This window comes from Sarcophilus harrisii, chromosome 1, assembly GCF_902635505.1.
Source record: "Sarcophilus harrisii chromosome 1, mSarHar1.11, whole genome shotgun sequence".
NCBI lineage: Eukaryota > Metazoa > Chordata > Mammalia > Dasyuromorphia > Dasyuridae > Sarcophilus > Sarcophilus harrisii.
Genome location: NC_045426.1, coordinates 545,669,193 through 545,689,162, shown reverse-complemented (window position 1 = coordinate 545,689,162; position 19,970 = coordinate 545,669,193).

The window sequence follows — 19,970 nt, the reverse complement described above, 5'->3', positions numbered from 1 at the left end:
AAGAGGAAGCACTTTGAAATGTCTCTGAACTATTGGCTGGTGGAATCTATAGTATTCCCTATAGGGAACCCATGTAATGTGTTATTCAAGTTGCAATCAAATAGGGGGAGACTAAAGACCCTGGAGAACTGTCATCTACTGCATTGAAAATGTTCATCTGAATAAAAATAGAAGGATTCCCTCTGTGCCTCCTTCCCCACTCCCAAACCCTACAAAGATATAACTTTTGAAATGCAGGGTATATTTAAAATACTGAATTTGTTCTTAAGATTAGTTTTGACAGTTTAAAATCCTTTTCTCAAAGACCTATTTTGCTTTTATGCCAGAAGATTTAAATATTTTTTAAAAATCACATTCTGTCTACTTTTATCTATGCCAAACAGAGATGAAATTGTTAATATCACCTAGATCAGGGGATTTTTATTGTTGTTAATAATCACATATGCCTGGGAAAAAAAGAACCTAAAGGTAGCCACTGATTAAAACTCTAGTCAGCTCTTGAATATCTGCCATTATCTTAACAGATTTTCAGGACATGCTCTAAGAATGTAGTCCCGTTATAACCAGCTGCCACATTATCTGAGATTGTGATAGCAGTTTGATGCTGTGAAAGAATTATAGTGTCCATGCCAGAAAATGCTGATAGGACACAAATCCATGAGGCAAAGGTTACATAGGTGAGTCATAGTTGAGGACAACAATGAATATTGAATAGTAGTTGCTAATCAAAAATCAAGACAAGCCAACTAACATTTGTTAAGCATCTACTATGTTCCAAACTCCATGCTAAGTGCTAAGTATACAAAGAAAGACAAAATACAGTCTCTTCTCTTAAAGAGCTCACAGCCTCACAGGGAATACAATGTGTAAACCACCGTGTACAAATAAGACATATACAAGATAAACTGAAATTAGTCTCAGAAGGCAAGAAACTAAGATTAAAGAGGCCTGAAGAAAGCTTCTTGCAGAAAGTGAGACTTGCTGAGATCGAAAGGAATCCGAGAAAATTGGGAGACAAAAATGAAGAGGGAAAACATTCTAGTCTTGAGGGATAGCCAGTGTAAAATCATAGAGTTGTGACATGGAGTATTGTGCTTGAGGAACAGCAGAGACCAATATAACAGGCTGCAGAGTCCTTGGAGGGAAGTGAGTTGTAAGAATTCTGGAAAGGTAAGAAGAGGCTAGCAAGGTTATGAAAGGCTTCAAAAATCAGACAGGATATTTCATTTGATACTGGAGGCAACAGAAAAAAAGGATTTATAAGTTTTTATTTTTAATATATCCAAGAAAATATGTTAGAAACAAAATGGAATTCATTTGTGGCACCCAGACAATAGATTTTTTGAAAACACCAATAAAATTTTGTTTTCATCATTTCTCAAGAAATTACCACTACATTACGAATATATTGGGGAAAAAAAGACTTCTCCTAGAATGGTATTCTATGATAGAAGGGATTTTAGAGGTCAAACTAGTTCAACCTTCTCATTTCACAGACATGGGAGTTGAGATTCAGAGAGTTAAGTGATTTCCCAGGGTCAAATGGTCAACTAGGACTAGAAATCAAATTTTTTGGTCATTTCTACTATACACTGCAACCTCTCTTTTCTTTCAAATCCTAAATAATTCTGATGTACATTCACCCTTATTCAATCCCAGTTTATTTTATAGCTGATGATCCCTCTTAACCACTAGAATTTGAATATGACTTGAGACATCACTATAATTAAATTTCATTGCTTTTGTACACCAGGAAAAAGTGACCAATTTTCCACACAATTTGAATCTGAAACAATTAAAAACTAGATCATTTTAATCCTATCAAATATACAACTATATAATTTTCTAAAGATACAACAATTTGCTGATGTTACTTATTTAGCATTTGTAACTTCCCTATTTGTTCAAAAAAAAAGATTTGAAGCAGCTATCTTGTTAATTATATATTAAAATATTCTAAACTCTTTTTAGCTTTGAATTAAAGGGGTCTGAATAATCAAATATAGCATCTTATATTAAGGAACATAAAGCACTTTGCAAACTTTGGACCAACCTTACTTATTTGTAGGGGGCAATTAGGAGGTAAAATGGAAAGAGTGCCAGGTCTGAAGTCAGGAAGTTGTTTTTTGTTGTTCTGTCATTCAGATTTTTTTTAACTCCATTTGGATTCTTGGGAAAGACACTGAAGTATTTTTTTCTTCAGCTCATTTTATAGATGTGGAAACTGAGGCCATCAGGGTTAAGTGATTTGCCCAGGGTTACACAGCTAACAAGTATCTAAGAGGCCTGATTTGAACTTAGTCTTTCTGACTCTAGGCCCAGAACTCCGTCCACTAGGACATGTATCTGCCCTGAAGTTAGGAACACCTGAGTTCAAATCTGGGTCATTAAACCCTGTTTGCCTCAGTTTCCTCATCTATAAAATAAGCTGGAAAAAGAAATGGAAACCACTCTGGTATCTTTGCCAAGAAAACTCCAAATAGGGTCAGAAAGAGTTGGACACAATTGAAAAACTGAACGACTTATTTGCCAGTGGGGAAAAGGAAGTAATAAGAGAGAAAGGATCTATTTACAATTTATCTATTCCACTGATAAGAAATCTAAGTTATTTATCAATAGTTGATTGACTCCAGAGTAAATACTTTCCTTTGAGTTTCTTATTGGTAGAGTTGATTCTTGGTAACCATCCATTTTTTGAGAATGGACATACCTTTGGAACTACCTAGGGTCATCCATTCTCATTTTAAACACTTTTAGTGAGAAGGAACAACTAGCCTTCCAAAGCAATCCATTTATTTCACTTTTGCCTAGTTCTAATTATTAGTAAGTTTTTAGTTACATCAAGCTTAAATCTGCCTCTCTTCAAATTCCACACTATGTTCTTTGTTGTCCCCAATGAGGTTAAACTGAACAAGTCTAATCCTTTTCATACATCTTGGCCTTTTAAATATTTAAAGACAATTATCATAGTTTCTCTCAGTTTTCTCTATTTCAGATTCCACAATTAATCTTCATATGACATGATCTTGGAGCCCTTCACTATACTGATCACCTTCCTCTAAATGTATCTTTCCCAAAACTTAGCACCCCAAACTGAACACAGATATGGTCTTTGCAGAAGAATGTATAATGGAAATATCACCTGACCCATATCTATCCTTCAAGGTCTAGGCTTATTGCAATGCAACTTAGGATTTTTGTGTGTATGTGTGTGTGTGTCTAATATATCACGCTGATTTCTCATGCCCAAAACATTTTTTATTCAAACTGCTATCTAGTTACATAGTGTTTTTGTGAAGTTGATTTTTTAACCCAACTCTGTGACTTTATATTTATCTTTCCTTATTAATTTCAGACTATCATAATCTACTGAAATATTTTTGAATCCAGACTCTGCCTTCCAGGTTGCTAGATGTCTCTTCAAGGTTAATGTCGTCTGAAATTTGATGAACATGTCATCTATGCCTTCATCAAAGTAAATGAAAAATATATTGAACTAGCCTAGAGCCAAGAATAGATTATTTTTTCCAAGCTGACATTAAATAATTGGTGACTATTCACTGGGTCTGGCCATTTGACCAATTATAAATTCACCTGTTATCTAGTCCATATATTGCTAGATTGTCTATGACAGGAACATGAGGTAGTTGCCAAATATTTTGCAAAACTGTAGGTAAATTATATCCATAGCATTCCTCAATCTACCATTTTATATTTGGTTGAATTTGCCTACTTAAAGAGAATTTACATTCTGTACTTGACTTGGCCAATTTTTCAAATATCAGAAATTAGAATTTTTTTCTTCAAAATATGATAGAGCCATACTGACTCACTGACAGCTATCTCCTTTTCTAGAGATACATTAATCATACTTTTAATAATATATTTTAAATTTTTACTAGAAATTGATATTGAGTTCACTAGCCTATAATTTATAGATTATGATCTCTCCATTTTTTTTAAACCTGGGAAAACACTTATCTTTTCCACTATCGTGTATACCTCTCTGGTTACTAAATGTTATCACTAATAATAACAATAGCTAATATACATATAACATTTCTATGCTATATAAATATACTATCTGCCAGGTACTATGTTAAGCATTTCACAAATATTATCTCATTTGTTTATTGCAAAATTCTGGGAAGTAGATGCTATTATTATCTCCATTTTACAGGTGAAGTTAAATGACTTGCCCAAAATTACATAACAAGTATCTATGGTCTGAATCTTAATTTGGGTTCTCCCTGGCCCTAGGGCCTGTGCTCTGTCCAATGGGCCATGCCATTGCTTCAAATCATTTCTAGTTGATTTTTTTCAAGATCACCAAGAGTAGCTCAACAACCAGATCAGTTAGTTCTTTTAATAACTTGGGATGTAGTTTGTCTGGACCTAATGAATTGAACTCATGAAGCATTTGAAAAAAAGTTGTTTGTGCCTGTGTGTGTGTGTATGTGTTGTGTGTGTGTGTGCTTTTGTAAGAAATGGTCTGATATGTCTTTATTCTAAACAAATTTAAATTTTCTTTACCTTCTTCTATATTTAAAACTGAATGTGATGCCCTAAGAAGAAAAAAAAGTCAATGATTTAGCTTTAATATCTGTTGCTAGAGCGGTATGATATTACTGCTATTATAGTTAACTAGATTCCAAAGATCTTCAGATAATGAAAAGGTGTTTGTTTGTTTTAATCATCATAATTGTCTGGCAGGTCATAAAGACAACTAGAATTTTCTGTAATTTTTACTTGAACCTGATAAATATTATTTTGAGACTCAATCTGGATTGTTACTTGACACCAATACAGTCCTTAATTACTTCTTTGTGTCCTTTGCTATTAATTCTGGAGGTTTATGAAAATCCTTTGCTTCTTTCCTTTAAAATGCCTTTCCCCCTTCCAAACTGCAATCCATTTTAATAAGGTTCTTCAAATTCATTCAGTTGCTCAAGTTAAATTTATAGATTAAATAAAGAGAACATTATCTCCAAAGCAATCTTGCCTTTATGGTGCCTTGACCAGCACCTGCACTCAATTGTGTGTCTCTCATAGACATCTTTCTGGCTCTCTATGATTAGCACCTAAAGGCTCAGAACATCAAATACCCAGGCACAGCATAAAATAGAGCAAAACACAAGCCACCTTTTGTAACAGGAATCTAACCTTTTTGTTAGTTGGTTCATTGATCTCCTATATTTTGGATTCTGTTTGTTTCTATTTTTCATAAGCTTCATTTTGTTGTTCTTCATAGTGATATATAGCATTATTTCTGAAATAATCTCCAAGTTTCTAGGTCTCTGACTGTATAGTTCAACTAATAGTTTCAATGTGGTCTTCATGAAAACAATTTGGAAAGATGTGTTGCTGATTTTATATGTTCTCTCCTTCCTCTTTCAAAAGACATCCATTGTCTTTTGAAATCAACATCAAGACATACATTGGATATAAGAAATAATGAATCTAGCATGAAAATCTATATGACATAGTTCATCACTGCTTTTGGCACAACGCATTTCAGAATGCTATGTTATATGAATAGGATAGGAGTCATATCAAAATTGAAATTGCAATCGGGGAAGATAGGTGGTACATGAGATAGAGTGCCAGGTTTGAACTCTTCCTGAGTTTAAATCTGGACTTAGAATCTTGCTCTATGAATTTGGGCAAGCCATTTAACTTGGTTTGTCTCAGTTTCCTCATCTGTAAAATGAAGTGGAGAAGTAATTGGCAAACTAATCCAATATCTTTTTCAAGATGGGGTCATGAAGCATCAGAGATAATTGAAAACAACTGAATAGTAACAAAGAACAGCAATAGTAATAAACCAGCAGTTAACTTAAATCCTTCCACTGAATTTTTCACAAGAATGCACAACAGCAGAGATGTAGCTAAGAGAGGTCTCTGTGCAAGAAAGCTTCATTTGGAAAAATAGAGAGGGAGCCAACAAATGTATGATTGGCATAGGTGAACCACCAGCCACCTTTTTGAATTTGAAAAGAGTAGCATTCAATCATTTGTGAGTACTATTCTAGAGCAGTGCTGCTTTCTAAGAAGAAAAACATGATGCAGTGAAAAGAGTAGGAAAAGCCATTATAAAGTTCCTGCCAGCTCCAAATCTTATGAACTAGGGCAAAGCAATTATTGAAGTTACTATAGCAAGTAGACTGACCATAAAGCCAGCAATAGATCACCAATGCTGTCAGTTTGCTAACATTTTTTCAAAAGAAATGTTCTGCTTTGAGGGAGAGTCCATAGTTGAAGGACCTGGCCTCCAAAACACAGAATCACATGACCAATAAAGTTGCTTCTAAAGTAAAATCCATAATCCTATGACCTCCTTCCTGACCCTAACTCATCCCCAGCTGTATTGTGTGGTTTTCAGCCTAATGTAGGATTATGGTTAAGGATGTGTATATTGTCTTTTGTGTGTTCTAGAGAATGGAGTCTCTTGGGGGAGGAGGGACAGGTTCCTTTTGGACTGTGTGTGCTTTTCAGGATTGGAGAGATCTGGATTGATTCTGTATTAATCAGTCTTTACCAGTGGGTTGGTGGCTTAGAACAAAAGTACTCAACTTAGACTGTTTGTCTAAGACACACTGGGCTGAATTCTCACTTTTTCAAGAAATCAATAAACATTTATTAAGCACCTACTAAGATCCAGGAACTAAGATAAGCCCTGGGGACACAAAAGAAATAGAAAGATAGTCACTGCCCTCAAAGAATTTACAATCTAATATGCAGGACAACTTGCAAACAGATATATACAAGCAACCTATAGAAAAGATTAAAAAGGAAATAATGAACAGAAGGAAGAATTGGAATTCAAAGTGGTTGAGTAAAGTTTGCTGTAGGTGGGATTTTAGTTGGGATTAAAGGAAGCCAGGGTAGTCAATAGTAGGAGTGGAGGAGAGAGAGCGTTTCAGGCAGGGTGGACAAATGGAGAAAATGCTCAAGAAAGAGGGGGTCTTATCCATGGGACAGCCAGAAGGCTGTTCAAAGTGTATGTATTAGAAAATAAAGTATAAAATTGATGAGTTAATGGCAATCAGAAAGTTGTGGAAATCTCCTTTTGGTCGGAGGTGCAGGTTCTTCTTGAAAGAATTCACAAACCTGAAATATTAATGGCAAAAATGGAGATTTATTGTTGGATAGAAGCCAGCTTTGGTAAGAGACTGACTTCCTCAGTGGCAGAGTCCTATTAGGGAAATGGAGGGTGGCACTGAGAAGAGAAAGGTAGGAAGGGGCTACATTATAAAGGACTCTGAATATCCAGAACCTATCAGAAGCTACAGAATGATTGTGAAATAAGGGAGCTGGTGTGTTAAAAACAGACAATGTTGCTTGAAGAACCCAGACAATCTTTAAGAGCCTATCAAATTTGAAGTAAGTGGGTCTGACACTGCAACAGATATCCCCAGATAGCCTACAGTAAGGTAGTATTATCACCAGTGAAGTGGCCCCAAATAGTAAAAGTTCTTTGGCAATCGTATTACACAGAAATGGGAATTAACTAAGAAAGAAGAATTTAACAAATTCCATGGGTCTAGACAGATAATTGACAGAGTCATTTATTCTAGGAAAGAAAAAGTCAGCATGAGATTCCAAAGGTAAAGAAATGAGTCCAGTAAGCAAATAAGTACAAGGTCCAGGAAGCCTGCTAAGGTAGTGGAAAGAAGTAATTGATCCAAAGTCTAGAGAAGAATAAGAGTTAACAGAGTACAAGAGATCAACATTATGATCCTTGATCTCAGGGCAGAGGCCTTATAAGCTTTAGAGCTGGAAGATCCCTTAAAGATGACCCTCATTCAATCCTTTTATTATACATAGATCAATCAACAAGTATTTTATTAAATACCTACTGTATGCCAGACACTGAGGCAACTGAAAGAAGGCAAAATTAAATGATTTAATCAGTCATACAGGGAGTAAATATCAGAACTCCTTTGTCTTCTGCCCTAAATAAGTAAGCAGGCAAGGCCATGCAGATGAGTGGGTAGAAGTGGAATCCCAGAAATGCATAGATTATAGCAAAGACAGGTGTTTTTAGGGGATTCTGTGTAACCTAAATTCTTTCACTGCCATTATTGGCCTTGTAATCTAACCAAAGGAGTTTCCTTGGGGTTCCTGAAATGTATATAACACATTTAGGTACATACCAGGTACTCAGTTTATTGTGAAATGATTTCCCTGACTTTATTTATTCCCTTCCACCAACACAAACATTATATTTCTATAAAAAGCCCATGTCAAGACTCAGAAATCTCAAACAGTTCTTGATGTTCTACTTCACACATACTTTGAATTTGTATTATACTATTCTTATTTATTTATTGCATTAGAATTATTATTTCAAAAATATATTTGGTTACTCAGCTAAGATATAAATCCCTCAAAGTCAGGGACTGTGCTTATTACCTATTACAGTTACTTTTAAACATATTAAAGAAAAATCAGATGAATTACTAATCTTTGGTGATGAAAAAATGTTTTGAAATTGCTTAGTTTGAGAACCTTGGCTGTTAAAGATAGGCAAGGAGAGGGTAGAAATAACATTAGAGACAGAATTTGATTTGAATTCTGATGACTATTTGCTACTGTTGGGGTCTTGAATACATCACTTGATCACATTGAGCCTTAGGTTCTTCACATGAGCATTATCCTTGATGACTTCTAATATTCCTTCTAGGTTATAATCCTATAATCATAAATGAAAGTATATAACCAAATGTATTGATATGAAACTAAGCAATGTTATCAGCTTTTAGTAGGCTGGAATTGTTAGAGATGACCAAAGGTTATTAAAAGAAAGAAGTCATGGGAACTGAATTATTATAGGTATAGGAGTAGGGGAAAAGGGAGGAAAAAATGTGATTCCATTTTTTTTGTGAAAGGATATACTTAGGCCATTAATGAAATGTTTAATAAAGCATAGGTTAATTTCATCCATTCTAAAAGCACCCAAAGGTTAGATTTTCATCTATCATTAAGCAGACTCTCATGTTAACCAAAAAGATGCTAGGTCTGATCATTTATGTACTATCTGACATATATCACCTACAAAGTAGAGCATTTTTTGGTCTTTATTAACTACTTGATATTTTTTCTATGATGTATTATATTTCTAAAATATTTGACTTCACAATGTATTTAAAGCATGGCCTTCATTTTTTTAAAAACTGCATCAATGCATACAATGTATATATAAGATCTATAAATAAGTAATTTTTTGACCAATATAATGACATATTCTAAAAAATTGAAGAATAAAACTGCATATATAATAAGGAAATAATTCCAGTCATATTTACCTGACATCACTAAAAAACAAGTTCTGTCAGTTGTTAGCAACAATTGTATTAGTGTTAAGTGAACAAAACAGGACATTTTTTTTGATAAGGCAACTTGATAGAGGTAAAATAACATACACTCTTTATTTAATGCTTCTGTTTTAGGAGCACATGTAATTTTAAAAATGTTTTTGAAAAAATAAAACCTAATCAAAGATTTCTTGCTAATAATAGTAAGAATAGATGAGGAAAAAGAAGAAAGGTTTATTTTACCTTCAAAGTACCTACCCAAAGGGTTTATTCTCAACCTGTTATTATACAATAATCTAATGATTAAATAGAAGTTCCTCTAACTTTTTGGTAGAAGGGCCTCTTCACACTGTTAAAAATTATTGAACTCCTTTCCCTTGCCTCTTCATCCCACTCCCACCTGTTCTCCTGCCAAAAGCTTTTGTTTATATGGGTTATATCCATGGATATTTGCCATATTAGAAATTAAAACATTTTAGTATTATTATAGAAATAGTTTTGACTTTGATGATGCCATGAAAGGTCTTGGGGATCCCTTGTAGACTACACTCTGAGAATCACTGAAATGGACTACTTCCTTTAAACAAAGTACAAGATGATTGGCAATCATTTAATAAAAATCTCGTTCCCATTAGTAGAAACATTTTGTTCATGTAATATAGAATAAATCTGATTAGGATCTTGTAATACTAATAACTTATAACTATAAAGAGCTTAAAGATTTTCAAAGTACTTTCCTCACAAATATTGAGGCAAAAAGTACAAACATTATTACTCCCATTTTATAAGCAAAGAAACTCAGTTTGAAAGGTTATTTGACTTATACATGATCAAACAGCTAGTGTCTGAAATAGGATTCCAGCCTTGGTTTCAGACTTAAAGTGAGTAGCACTCTATTATACCACATTGCATATCCTAGTCTATATCCTTCTAAATTAGATACAAGGATATAATATTTTACATTAACCTTAGTTATCTTCTGTAGTTGATGACCCAGCTTTGAAAGTGAAGAGTGCAAATGGGATGACGTGATAAGAAACTAGATAATGATTTTTAAAGATGGGATCTAATTTCCATTATTCTAAAGGAAATGTAAATTTCCATATGGAGAAGCTGGAAGGGAAAGCTGCCAAATAAGAACACTGCCAGCATTTCCCCTTTGTAATTATTCCATGGTGCTTAAAATCAAAATATTGGGTAATAGAACCAAATATCTTACTTTCAAAGTCTTTAACAGCATGTCTCAAATACTAGCTAGAGAGCTTATCTGCAGCAGTTCATTTCTTCATTATAAAGCTAATCATTGACTTAGTTAAAATTATTTAATTGAACTACTGTTGTCCATAAGTTTTTAAAATGTGAATTGCACACTCATATTTAACAGCTTACATTTTTCTGACGTCTAATTACTTGGGCAAGTCACTCCCTGTGCCTCAGTTTTCTGATTTACAAAATGAAGAGTTTAGACTGGATACCTCTGAGGTTTCCTTCAGTCTATAATCCTATGCTCCTAAAGAAGCATTTATATAGATGTTTCTTTTTCTTTTCCTCCTCCTTCTCCTCATCGTTTTTTCCTTTTTTTAACTTCTTTAACAGCAAGGAATTCAGACTCAGCTGATAACTTAATATATTAATAACATATTATTGTTGATGTCTAGATTCAAGGAACTAAATAATGGGATTAGGGTTCCTGGTGGTCAGGGAGTTAAATGATGAGGTTAGTGGTAGGTTCAGGGTTCTGGGAACCAAATGGAGAGGTTTGGCTCCTCTAAATCCCCTTAGGATTTGGTGCATGGCAGGGAGTTGTGGGAACCCCTTTCTGGCAGCTTAGAGGTCCTTCATAAAGGAATTTATGAACCCAAAAAGCTAGACTAATAAAAAGTTTATTATTGGCACTGGGAAATCAACCTTTGCTATGCATGAACAGAAAGACTAAATTCCTTAGTGGCAAGGTCCTGGCAGAGAGATATGTTTCTAGTGGAGAAATCCTGACAGAGAGGTATAAAGTCTTGTTAGGGAAATAGGTGGGGAAGATAAAGAGAAGGTAATGCTGAAAGAGAATATCATTTCAGAGGGCAGAGGGTTCCTTGGCATAGCATGCCATGGCATGTTAGGTCCTCTTGACTCTTTTTATAATAGAAGCCTTGGCTACAAGCTGGGGTTTGCTCTTGATGGGGGCAGAGTTTGATCTGGAATCAGAATAGACAATCTTGGAGTTGAATGAGTGTTTCTTAAATTCAATAAAGTTGGAATCTCCAGCTCCTGACTCAACTAGTCCTACCTAGATAAAACACTTTACTTGATTCCCTGGGGTGGGTCTCTCACAGAGGCAGGTTCAAGGAGAATCTCTCCTTCAGGGAGCTTCAAGTGCTTTATCTCATGGCTCATTCCCAAAGTCAGAGAGAGAGAAAGAGAAAGAGTTTCAGGGCTCCCTTCTCATAAGTAATGGTCATAATTTCTCTAAGATCAAATCTTTATATTTCATAAAGAAATATTGTTATTTAGTCATTTTTCAATCATGCCCAACTCTTTACAACCCCATTTGGGGTTTTCTTGGCAAAGATATTGGAATGGTTTGCCATTTCCTTCTCCAGCTCATTTTTTCAGATGAGGAACAGGGTTAAGTGGCTTGTCCCAGGGTCACATAGATTGTTGTTCATTTTTTGTTCTCCAAGAGGACAAATGACAGTAGCCTCATTCTCTCTTCCAGAATTATCAGAGTCCAGTGGCAAGAAAAAAATCAAAATGACTGGCAATGGTTCAGGTGGCAAGGAATAACCTTGGCTTTTTTCAATTAAGGTTTTCTCCAGGTCTCAGTTTGTCTGAAGCAATACCTAAGTTTGTCTGAATCAATGACTAAGAACTACTTAAGAAATGAGACAAAAGATGGCCTAGCATCACAAAAATATAGATCTAGGAGGGGAAGACCTTCAGAATTTCTGTTCAGACCAGAAAACAATTGCTAATACAAATAATGAGCAACAGAGGCTTGGGCTCTGGCCTATTATTGGCCATTCAATGAAAGTCAGAGTAATTTGTGTTTAAAGGCATAGTCAAAGAGAATGACATATTTGTGTTTAAAGGCATAGTCAAAGAATTTGAATCACAATGGGACTTTTTAAAGCCTGTTTCTTCAGAGCTATATTTCAAGAAATCATAAATGAAAACTGCACAGAATGAAGTAAATTATTCCAGTTTTGTTTTTGCTTTTTAAACAATGGTAACTAAATAAAATTGATTTTTAAAAAATCTAGTTCCCCAAACCACATCTTACAAAAAAGTGATTAAAAGTGATAAAAAGCTAAATTTCTTTGGACAGAGCATCCACATGTGTGGTTATGACACCCCAAATGGAGAAAGGGATCTCATGTGGCAAGAGAAGAAGATGAAAAGAAGAACAAGAAAAAGAACAAAAACAAGAAGGAAGAAGAGGAGGAAGTGGAGGAGGAGAGGGAGAGGAAGAAAGAGAATGAAGAGGAGGAGGAAGAAGAGGAAGAGGAGAGAAAGAGGGAGAGAGAGAGAGAGAGAGAGAGAGAGAGAGAGAGAGAGAGAGAGAGAGAAGGAGGGAGGGAAGACAAAAAAGAAAGAAAGAAAAAGACAGCAAGTAGCATTCAAAAAGCTTCTCTCTCTGCTCCAGAGTTGAGTATCATACTCCAGGGTGGGTCATACAACTAGTGTGTGAGGCCAAATTCCAGACTTGGTACTCTAGTTCAACCTTTCTACTCATAGAGAAGTATAATAAAATATATTTTTAAAAAATATAAAAAGACTAATTTTTCTAGTCATAATCTACATTATCATATGCTACTCAAAAAAATAGTATGGTAGTTCACTTTATAGTGACATTCCTTTTCACTTGAATGGTGTGTTAAATTTTCTAAGTATTTTAATGACAAATTCATGGATTTGATATCTTTAATTCCTTGACCACAGATTTTCTTCTCAAAATTATTGAGCCTCCTATAATGAATGGTAATTACTGAAGGGGAGTATGAATGGATCATCACAAATCAATTACAACTACTGAAAAAAAAAAATAAGGCCCATGACATATTTTTGATATCAGTAGTAACTGTGGCCAGCAGAAGGCATGGTAAACCCCTCCATGTATTGAACTAAAAACAGGCAGGAAATTATTGTGTTCTCTCTATATGAGCATTATGAAGGGTCAATCCAAACTTGCTATGAAAACTGAGCCCTCATTGCCAGTTCCCATAATATGATGTTTAGTTGTTGTTCAGTCATTTTAATCAAGTCCACCTCTTTTTGACCTTATTTGGGGTTTTCTTGGCAAAGATACAGAAGTGGTTTGTCATTTCTTTCTCCAGCTCATTTTACAGATGAGGAACTGAGACAAATAGGGTTATATGACTAGCATAGACTCACATGACTAATAAATGTCTGAGACCAGGTTTGAATTCATGAAGAAAAGTTCAAGGCCAGGTGTTCTATTCATTGTGCCATCTTGCTGCCCCTCACAATACATTATCTTCATATTAAAACACACACACACACACACACACACACACACACACACATAGAATTACTTATTACATAAAATATACCTAATTGGAAATGTTGTCCTGATTACCTCTGCCTTGAGGATCTCACAACCAAGTGGCAAACCATATGGTATTGTGTAAAGAGAAACAAAATAAGCTACCTTGTAGTAGTATATTGAAAAACTAATGAGGGTAAAGGAGAGAAAGAAGAAAGCAAATCTTAAAAAATGTATTTTTGAAGGAAATAGAGATGGAGAGACACCAATGTGGTTATTCTTTCCACACTGAGATTTTCCTCATCACAGTTTTGACATATCTCATGTTGGCAAAAGAAATTAAATGGAATTTTGGGGGGAGTTCTGTGGAAGTTGCAGGCAATGTGAAGACCAACAAGTGACAGAAAAAATACATTAAATATATTCATATAGTATTGTATAATATCAACATATTTTACCTGTAAATACATAATACTTTACATTTTCTTCTCTGGTATGAAGGGCGGGCCAAAAATTTTACTTAGATTTTCTAGTTTGCTGAGGGGTAGGTGAGTAAGTGCCCTGTTTCTACCCTCTGAAATGTGGAAGGGTTAACAAAACTAAGATATCAGCAATGGCCTCAAAAGGATTTTTTGGATTTTTTTCGGTATGACTTTACTGATTAGCCTTTTATGACAACATTTAGATGAGTTTACTAACAGTCTCTTGAAACTCCAAAATGCTGCCAAAGAATTAATATATAATATTTAATTACCAACAAATTGTTGCAACTCTAACAGATGTAAATAGAAACTTCAAAGAGCTAAGAGAAAGATTTAATTGAAATAAACAGTCTTAGCTCTGAGGTTGTTTACTGTCTAGATGCAATAAAGACAGGCTGATTCATGAATTATCCTTACTCCTTATCTGTACCCTTTAAACAATCTGCTTATTTTTGAAGCTACCAGGTTCTAACTTGGTCATAGACCATGAGTAAATGAAATTATTTGACCTTCCCAAGTGTGTTTGGATTTCAGAATTCTCATTTCAAACCAAAACCCTCAAGTCAATTATACTTTCAGTGATGACATTTTTGATTAAGACATAAACCATAAATTTAAGCAATTGACTTTGGGGACTTTGGAGGAGTATAAACAGGAAAGCATTTAACAATATTGATAATTGTTATTTTTCTTTCACAACAGTATAAACATCACAGTACATTTTAGAAAGGGAGAGGTTTTACGGGTAGAGGAAAGGGTAGAGGAAAAAACATGCTATGTGGTATGTCTCAGAAAAACTCAAAGCAGTTTCACATTTTACTTACCTTATATTTTTGTGAGGTTAAAAACGGCATAGGGAAGTTAAGTGAATAATGGAATCATAACTATACCCTGCCCTATACTCCCAATTCTAAATAAGAGATCAACAATATGGTAGAGGTTTACCAGTTGTATGACCAGGAGATGTGTAGGCTTAACAAATGGCTGCTGCAATGGTGGGTGTTTACCTGAACATTTTTATATCACACTTTCAGTTTGACAAATGCTTTCATCACAAGAGCCTTGTGAGGTAAAGAGTACAAGAATTCATTTTACAGCTGAAGAAAATAAGATCCAAAGAAACTACACTAGTACACATTGGAGCTAGTATTCAAACCTAAGTGTCATGCCTTCAAATCAAACACTTCCCATCATATCACAATTGTCATAATTATATAGATTATGTTTACATGACCATCATTTAAGAAATTTTTTTTCTAAGTACTCTGCAATAATTATACTTCACCAATTTATGTAGTGTAGGATGCCTTGATATGATTACATAGTCATGGATAACTGGGTCTACCAGAGATAAGATTATTCTATTCTTCTAAACAATCATATTTTTCAATATAACAATTCTTGAAAGGGCTAAGGTTAAGCATTTAAAATAGCATTTAATGATTCTAGTTAAAGATAATATGATGGAAAATTCAGAGAAAGATTTAATCTAAGTCTTAATCTAGGTGGTTTCTCAGGTCTTAACTATCATTAGTCACTGTTTAATCCAATTTCCAGTGTCTTATCTTCAGAAGACCTAACTCACCCATGATCTGATAACTTGGAGCCAGCATTTGAAGATTTTATAAAATGTTGAAGTTTCAGCTTACAAGTTTACCTCTATACTCTTTCTTCTAAAATATTGGCTTTATGTTTTCTAAGTATAGTCACACTAAGTGCTTTCTCGCTTATCTAGACATTAGGTAATAATACTCTCTCCCTTTGTCTTTCCCAAGGAGAAAATACCCTTTCTAAACTACAGAAAACAGAATAGAGATTATACTAAACATACAAGCCATGTTTGTCAAATGCTTAGTATATTGTAGGTGTTTAATAAATGCTTATTTCCTTCCCTTCCTCCCAGTGAAAATTATTCTTTTCTAACAACAACAGCAATGATAATGACAACAGACTCTTTTAAAATTTCTTCTTGGAGAAAAGAGAAACATTTATGTTATGTTATGTTATGTTACTATGTTCTAGACACTTTATAAATATCTTGTTTGAGCCTCATTACAACCCTAATAGGAGCTATTATTGCACCCATTTCACTATTGAGGAAACTGAGGCAGACAGAGGGTCGGTGATTTTCCCAGCTTTCATAGCCATTGTGTCTAAGGCTAGATTTGAACTAAGGTTTTCCTGAGGTCCAGTGTTCTATCTCCTGTATCGTCTGGCTGCCCTTAGGTGAATTCCACCTCAGTGCTTATCCCATTTGATGTTGGCCTTGCATTTATACACATTTGCATGGAAATATCTGTCCTAAATATGTATTGCTTTCTCAAAAAGAGTCTGGAGCTTCAAAATCCTAGCCTATAGCATTACATAGTTTGTTTTGAAAATGGTTTCCCAACACCAAAGTAAAAACAAAAAACTGAAAGACTGGAGATATCTGACCAATGTAATAACTATCCATGATTCCATTATACTGATGATGAATTACTCTAACCACCTCCTGGCACAGAGATGATGAATGATGATACAGAATATCAACAGTTTTAGGCCATGACCAATATGGGAATTTGTTTTGCTTGACTCTATTTGTTACAAGGGTTTGTCTTTCCTTTTTTTTTTTTTTTTTAAATTGGTGTTTCAAAATGAGGAGAAAAGGGATAGACAGAATTTCAAAAAAAAAAATGTGGAGAGAATAACAAGAAGGATAAAAGGAATCACTGGCAAATAGGACAGCTCTGAAAGTTACACATTGAGTTTATATACTTAATATAAATAAAATACATATAAACAAGCTCTATATTTTAGAGATTCATATGCCATCAAATAAAACCCCTTTCCCCCTTTTCTACAATGCATAGGGAAATGATCTTCTACTTGATGTTTTTTAGTTGATTTTTTTTAAGCGTCTTTGGGTAATTTAAAATACAAATCACCCCTGCCACTACAATTCTTAAATCGTCTTTCCAGGATAATAGGAAGATGAGGAAGATGGGAGTCAAGCACCATTTTAAAACCTCCATTAAAATGTGGAAATTACTTGAGTCTGAAAGAAAAACAATAGAGCTATTACCTTTCCATTAATATTTGTTATACCATACTTAGAGAACCCCAGAGATTCTGCTAAAAAGTTATTAGAAATAATCCACAACTTTAGCAAAGTTGCTGGTTATAAAATAAACCCACATAAGTCATCAGCATTCTTATATATCACTAACAAAATCCAACAGTCAGAGTTACAAAGAGAAATTCCATTTAAAGTAACTACTGATAATATAAAATATTTAGGAATCTATCTGCCAAGGGAAAATCAGAAACTTTATGAGCAAAATTACAGACCACTTTTCACACAAATTAAGTCTGATCTAACCAATTGGAAAAATATTAAATGCTCTTGGATAGGGAGCAAATATAATAAAGATGACAATATTACCTAAACTAATCTATTTATTTAGCGCTATACCAATCAGACTCCAAAAACTATTTTAATGACCTAGAAAAATAACAACAAAGTTCATATGGAAAACAAAAGGTCAAGAATTTCAAGGGAATTAATGAAAAAAATCAAATGATGGTGAGCTTAGCTGTACCAGATCTAAAATTATATTATAGAGCAGCAGTTACCAAAACTATTTGGTATTGGCTAAGGAACAGATTAGTTGATCAGTGGAATAGATTAGGTTCAAGGATAAAACAGTCAAGAAATATAGCAACCTAGTCTTTGACAAACCCAAAGATCCCAGCTTTGGGATAAGAACTTACTGTTTGATAAAAATTGCTGGGAAAATTGGAAACTAATATGGCAGAAACTAGGCATTGATCCATACTTAACGCGACACCAAGATAAGGTCAAAATGGGTTCATGACCTAGGCATAAAGAATGAAATCATTAATAAATTAGAGGAACATAGGATAGTTTACCTCTCAGACCTGTGGAAGGGGAAGGTCTTTATGACCAAAGCAGAACTAGAGATCATTACTGATCACAAAATAGAAAATTTCGATTATACTAAACTGAAAAGTTTTTGTACAAACAAAACTAATGCAGACAAGATTAGAAGGAAGCAATAAACTGGGAAAATATTTTTACAGTCAAAGGTTCTGATAAAGGCCTCATTTCCAAAATATATAGAGAATTAACTCTAATTTATAAAAAATCAAGCCATTCTCCAATTGAAAATGGTCAAAGGATATGAACAGACAATTCTCAGATGAAGAAATTGAAACTATTTCTAGTCATATGAAAAGATGCTCCAAGTCATTATTAATCAGAGAAATGCAAATTAAGACAACTCTAAGATACCACTACACACCTGTCAGATTGGCTAAGATGACAGGAAAAATAATGATGATTGTTGAGGGGATGCGGAAAACTGGGACATTGATGCATTGTTGGTGGAGTTGTGAACTAATCCAACCATTTTGGAGAGTAGTTTGAACTATGCTCAAAAAGTTATCAAACTGTGCATACCCTTTGATCCAGCAGTGTTACTACTGGGATTATATCCCAAAGAGATTATAAAGAAGGGAAAGGGACCTGTATGTGCACGAATGTTTGTGGCAGCCCTTTTTTGTAGTGGCTAAAAACTGGAAACTGAATGGATGTCCATCAGTTGGAGAATGGTTGAATAAATTGTGGTATATGAAAATTATGGAATATTACTGTTCTGTAAGAAATGACCAACAGGATAATTTCAGAAAGGCCTGGAGAGACTTACATGAAGTGATGCTGAGTGAAATGAGCAGGACCAGGAGATCATTATATACTTCAACAACAATACTAGATGATGACCAGTTCTGATGGATCAGGCCATCCTCAGCAACGAGATCAACCAAATCATTTCTAATGGAGCAGTAATGAACTGAACTAGCTATGCCCAGAAAAAGAACTCTGGGAGATGACTAAAAACCATTACATTGAATTCCCAATCCCTATATTTATGCACACCTGCATTTTTGATTTCCTTCACAAGCTAATTGTACAATATTTCAGAGTCTGATTCTTTTCCACAGCAAAATAACGCTTTGGTCGGGTATACTTTTGTGTATCTAATTTATATTTTAATATATTTAACATCTACTGGTCATCCTGCCATCTAGGGAGGGGTGGGGGATAAGAGGTGAAAAATTGGAACAAGAGGTTTGGCAATTGTTAATGCTGTAAAATTACCCATGTATATATCCTGTAAATAAAAGGCTATTAAATAAAAAAAATCTTTGTAGAAGTACTAAACTAAGGTTATACAAGTCAATTAAACTATTTTTTATTAAATAACCTTAAATGAAAAAAAAAATATTTGTTATACCAATATCATTCATTAAGTTACTTCTTGAGAGGAAAGCTTGTCTTAGTATATGGAGAATTAGCTCTCCAGCCAGAAAGACCTCAGTTTAACTCCTGCCTTCTGACCCATGCACCAACCAAGCCTTTAACCTCTCAGCCCTCTCGGCAACTAACTCTAACATTGCATATTGCACTGGTAGAAGGAGTTTTTTTCTCACTGGGGAGTTCTGACTTCAATAAAACTAAGTCTTGCCTAACTCTTGACATTTAATCTTGTCTACAGGAAAATGCAGAAGGACTAGAGGTATTGACTGGGTTAATAAATTTTGATGGAATAATAGAGATTCAATAGGGTAGAAGTACTTCAGTGGGTAGGATTGCCATATTAAATAAATCAG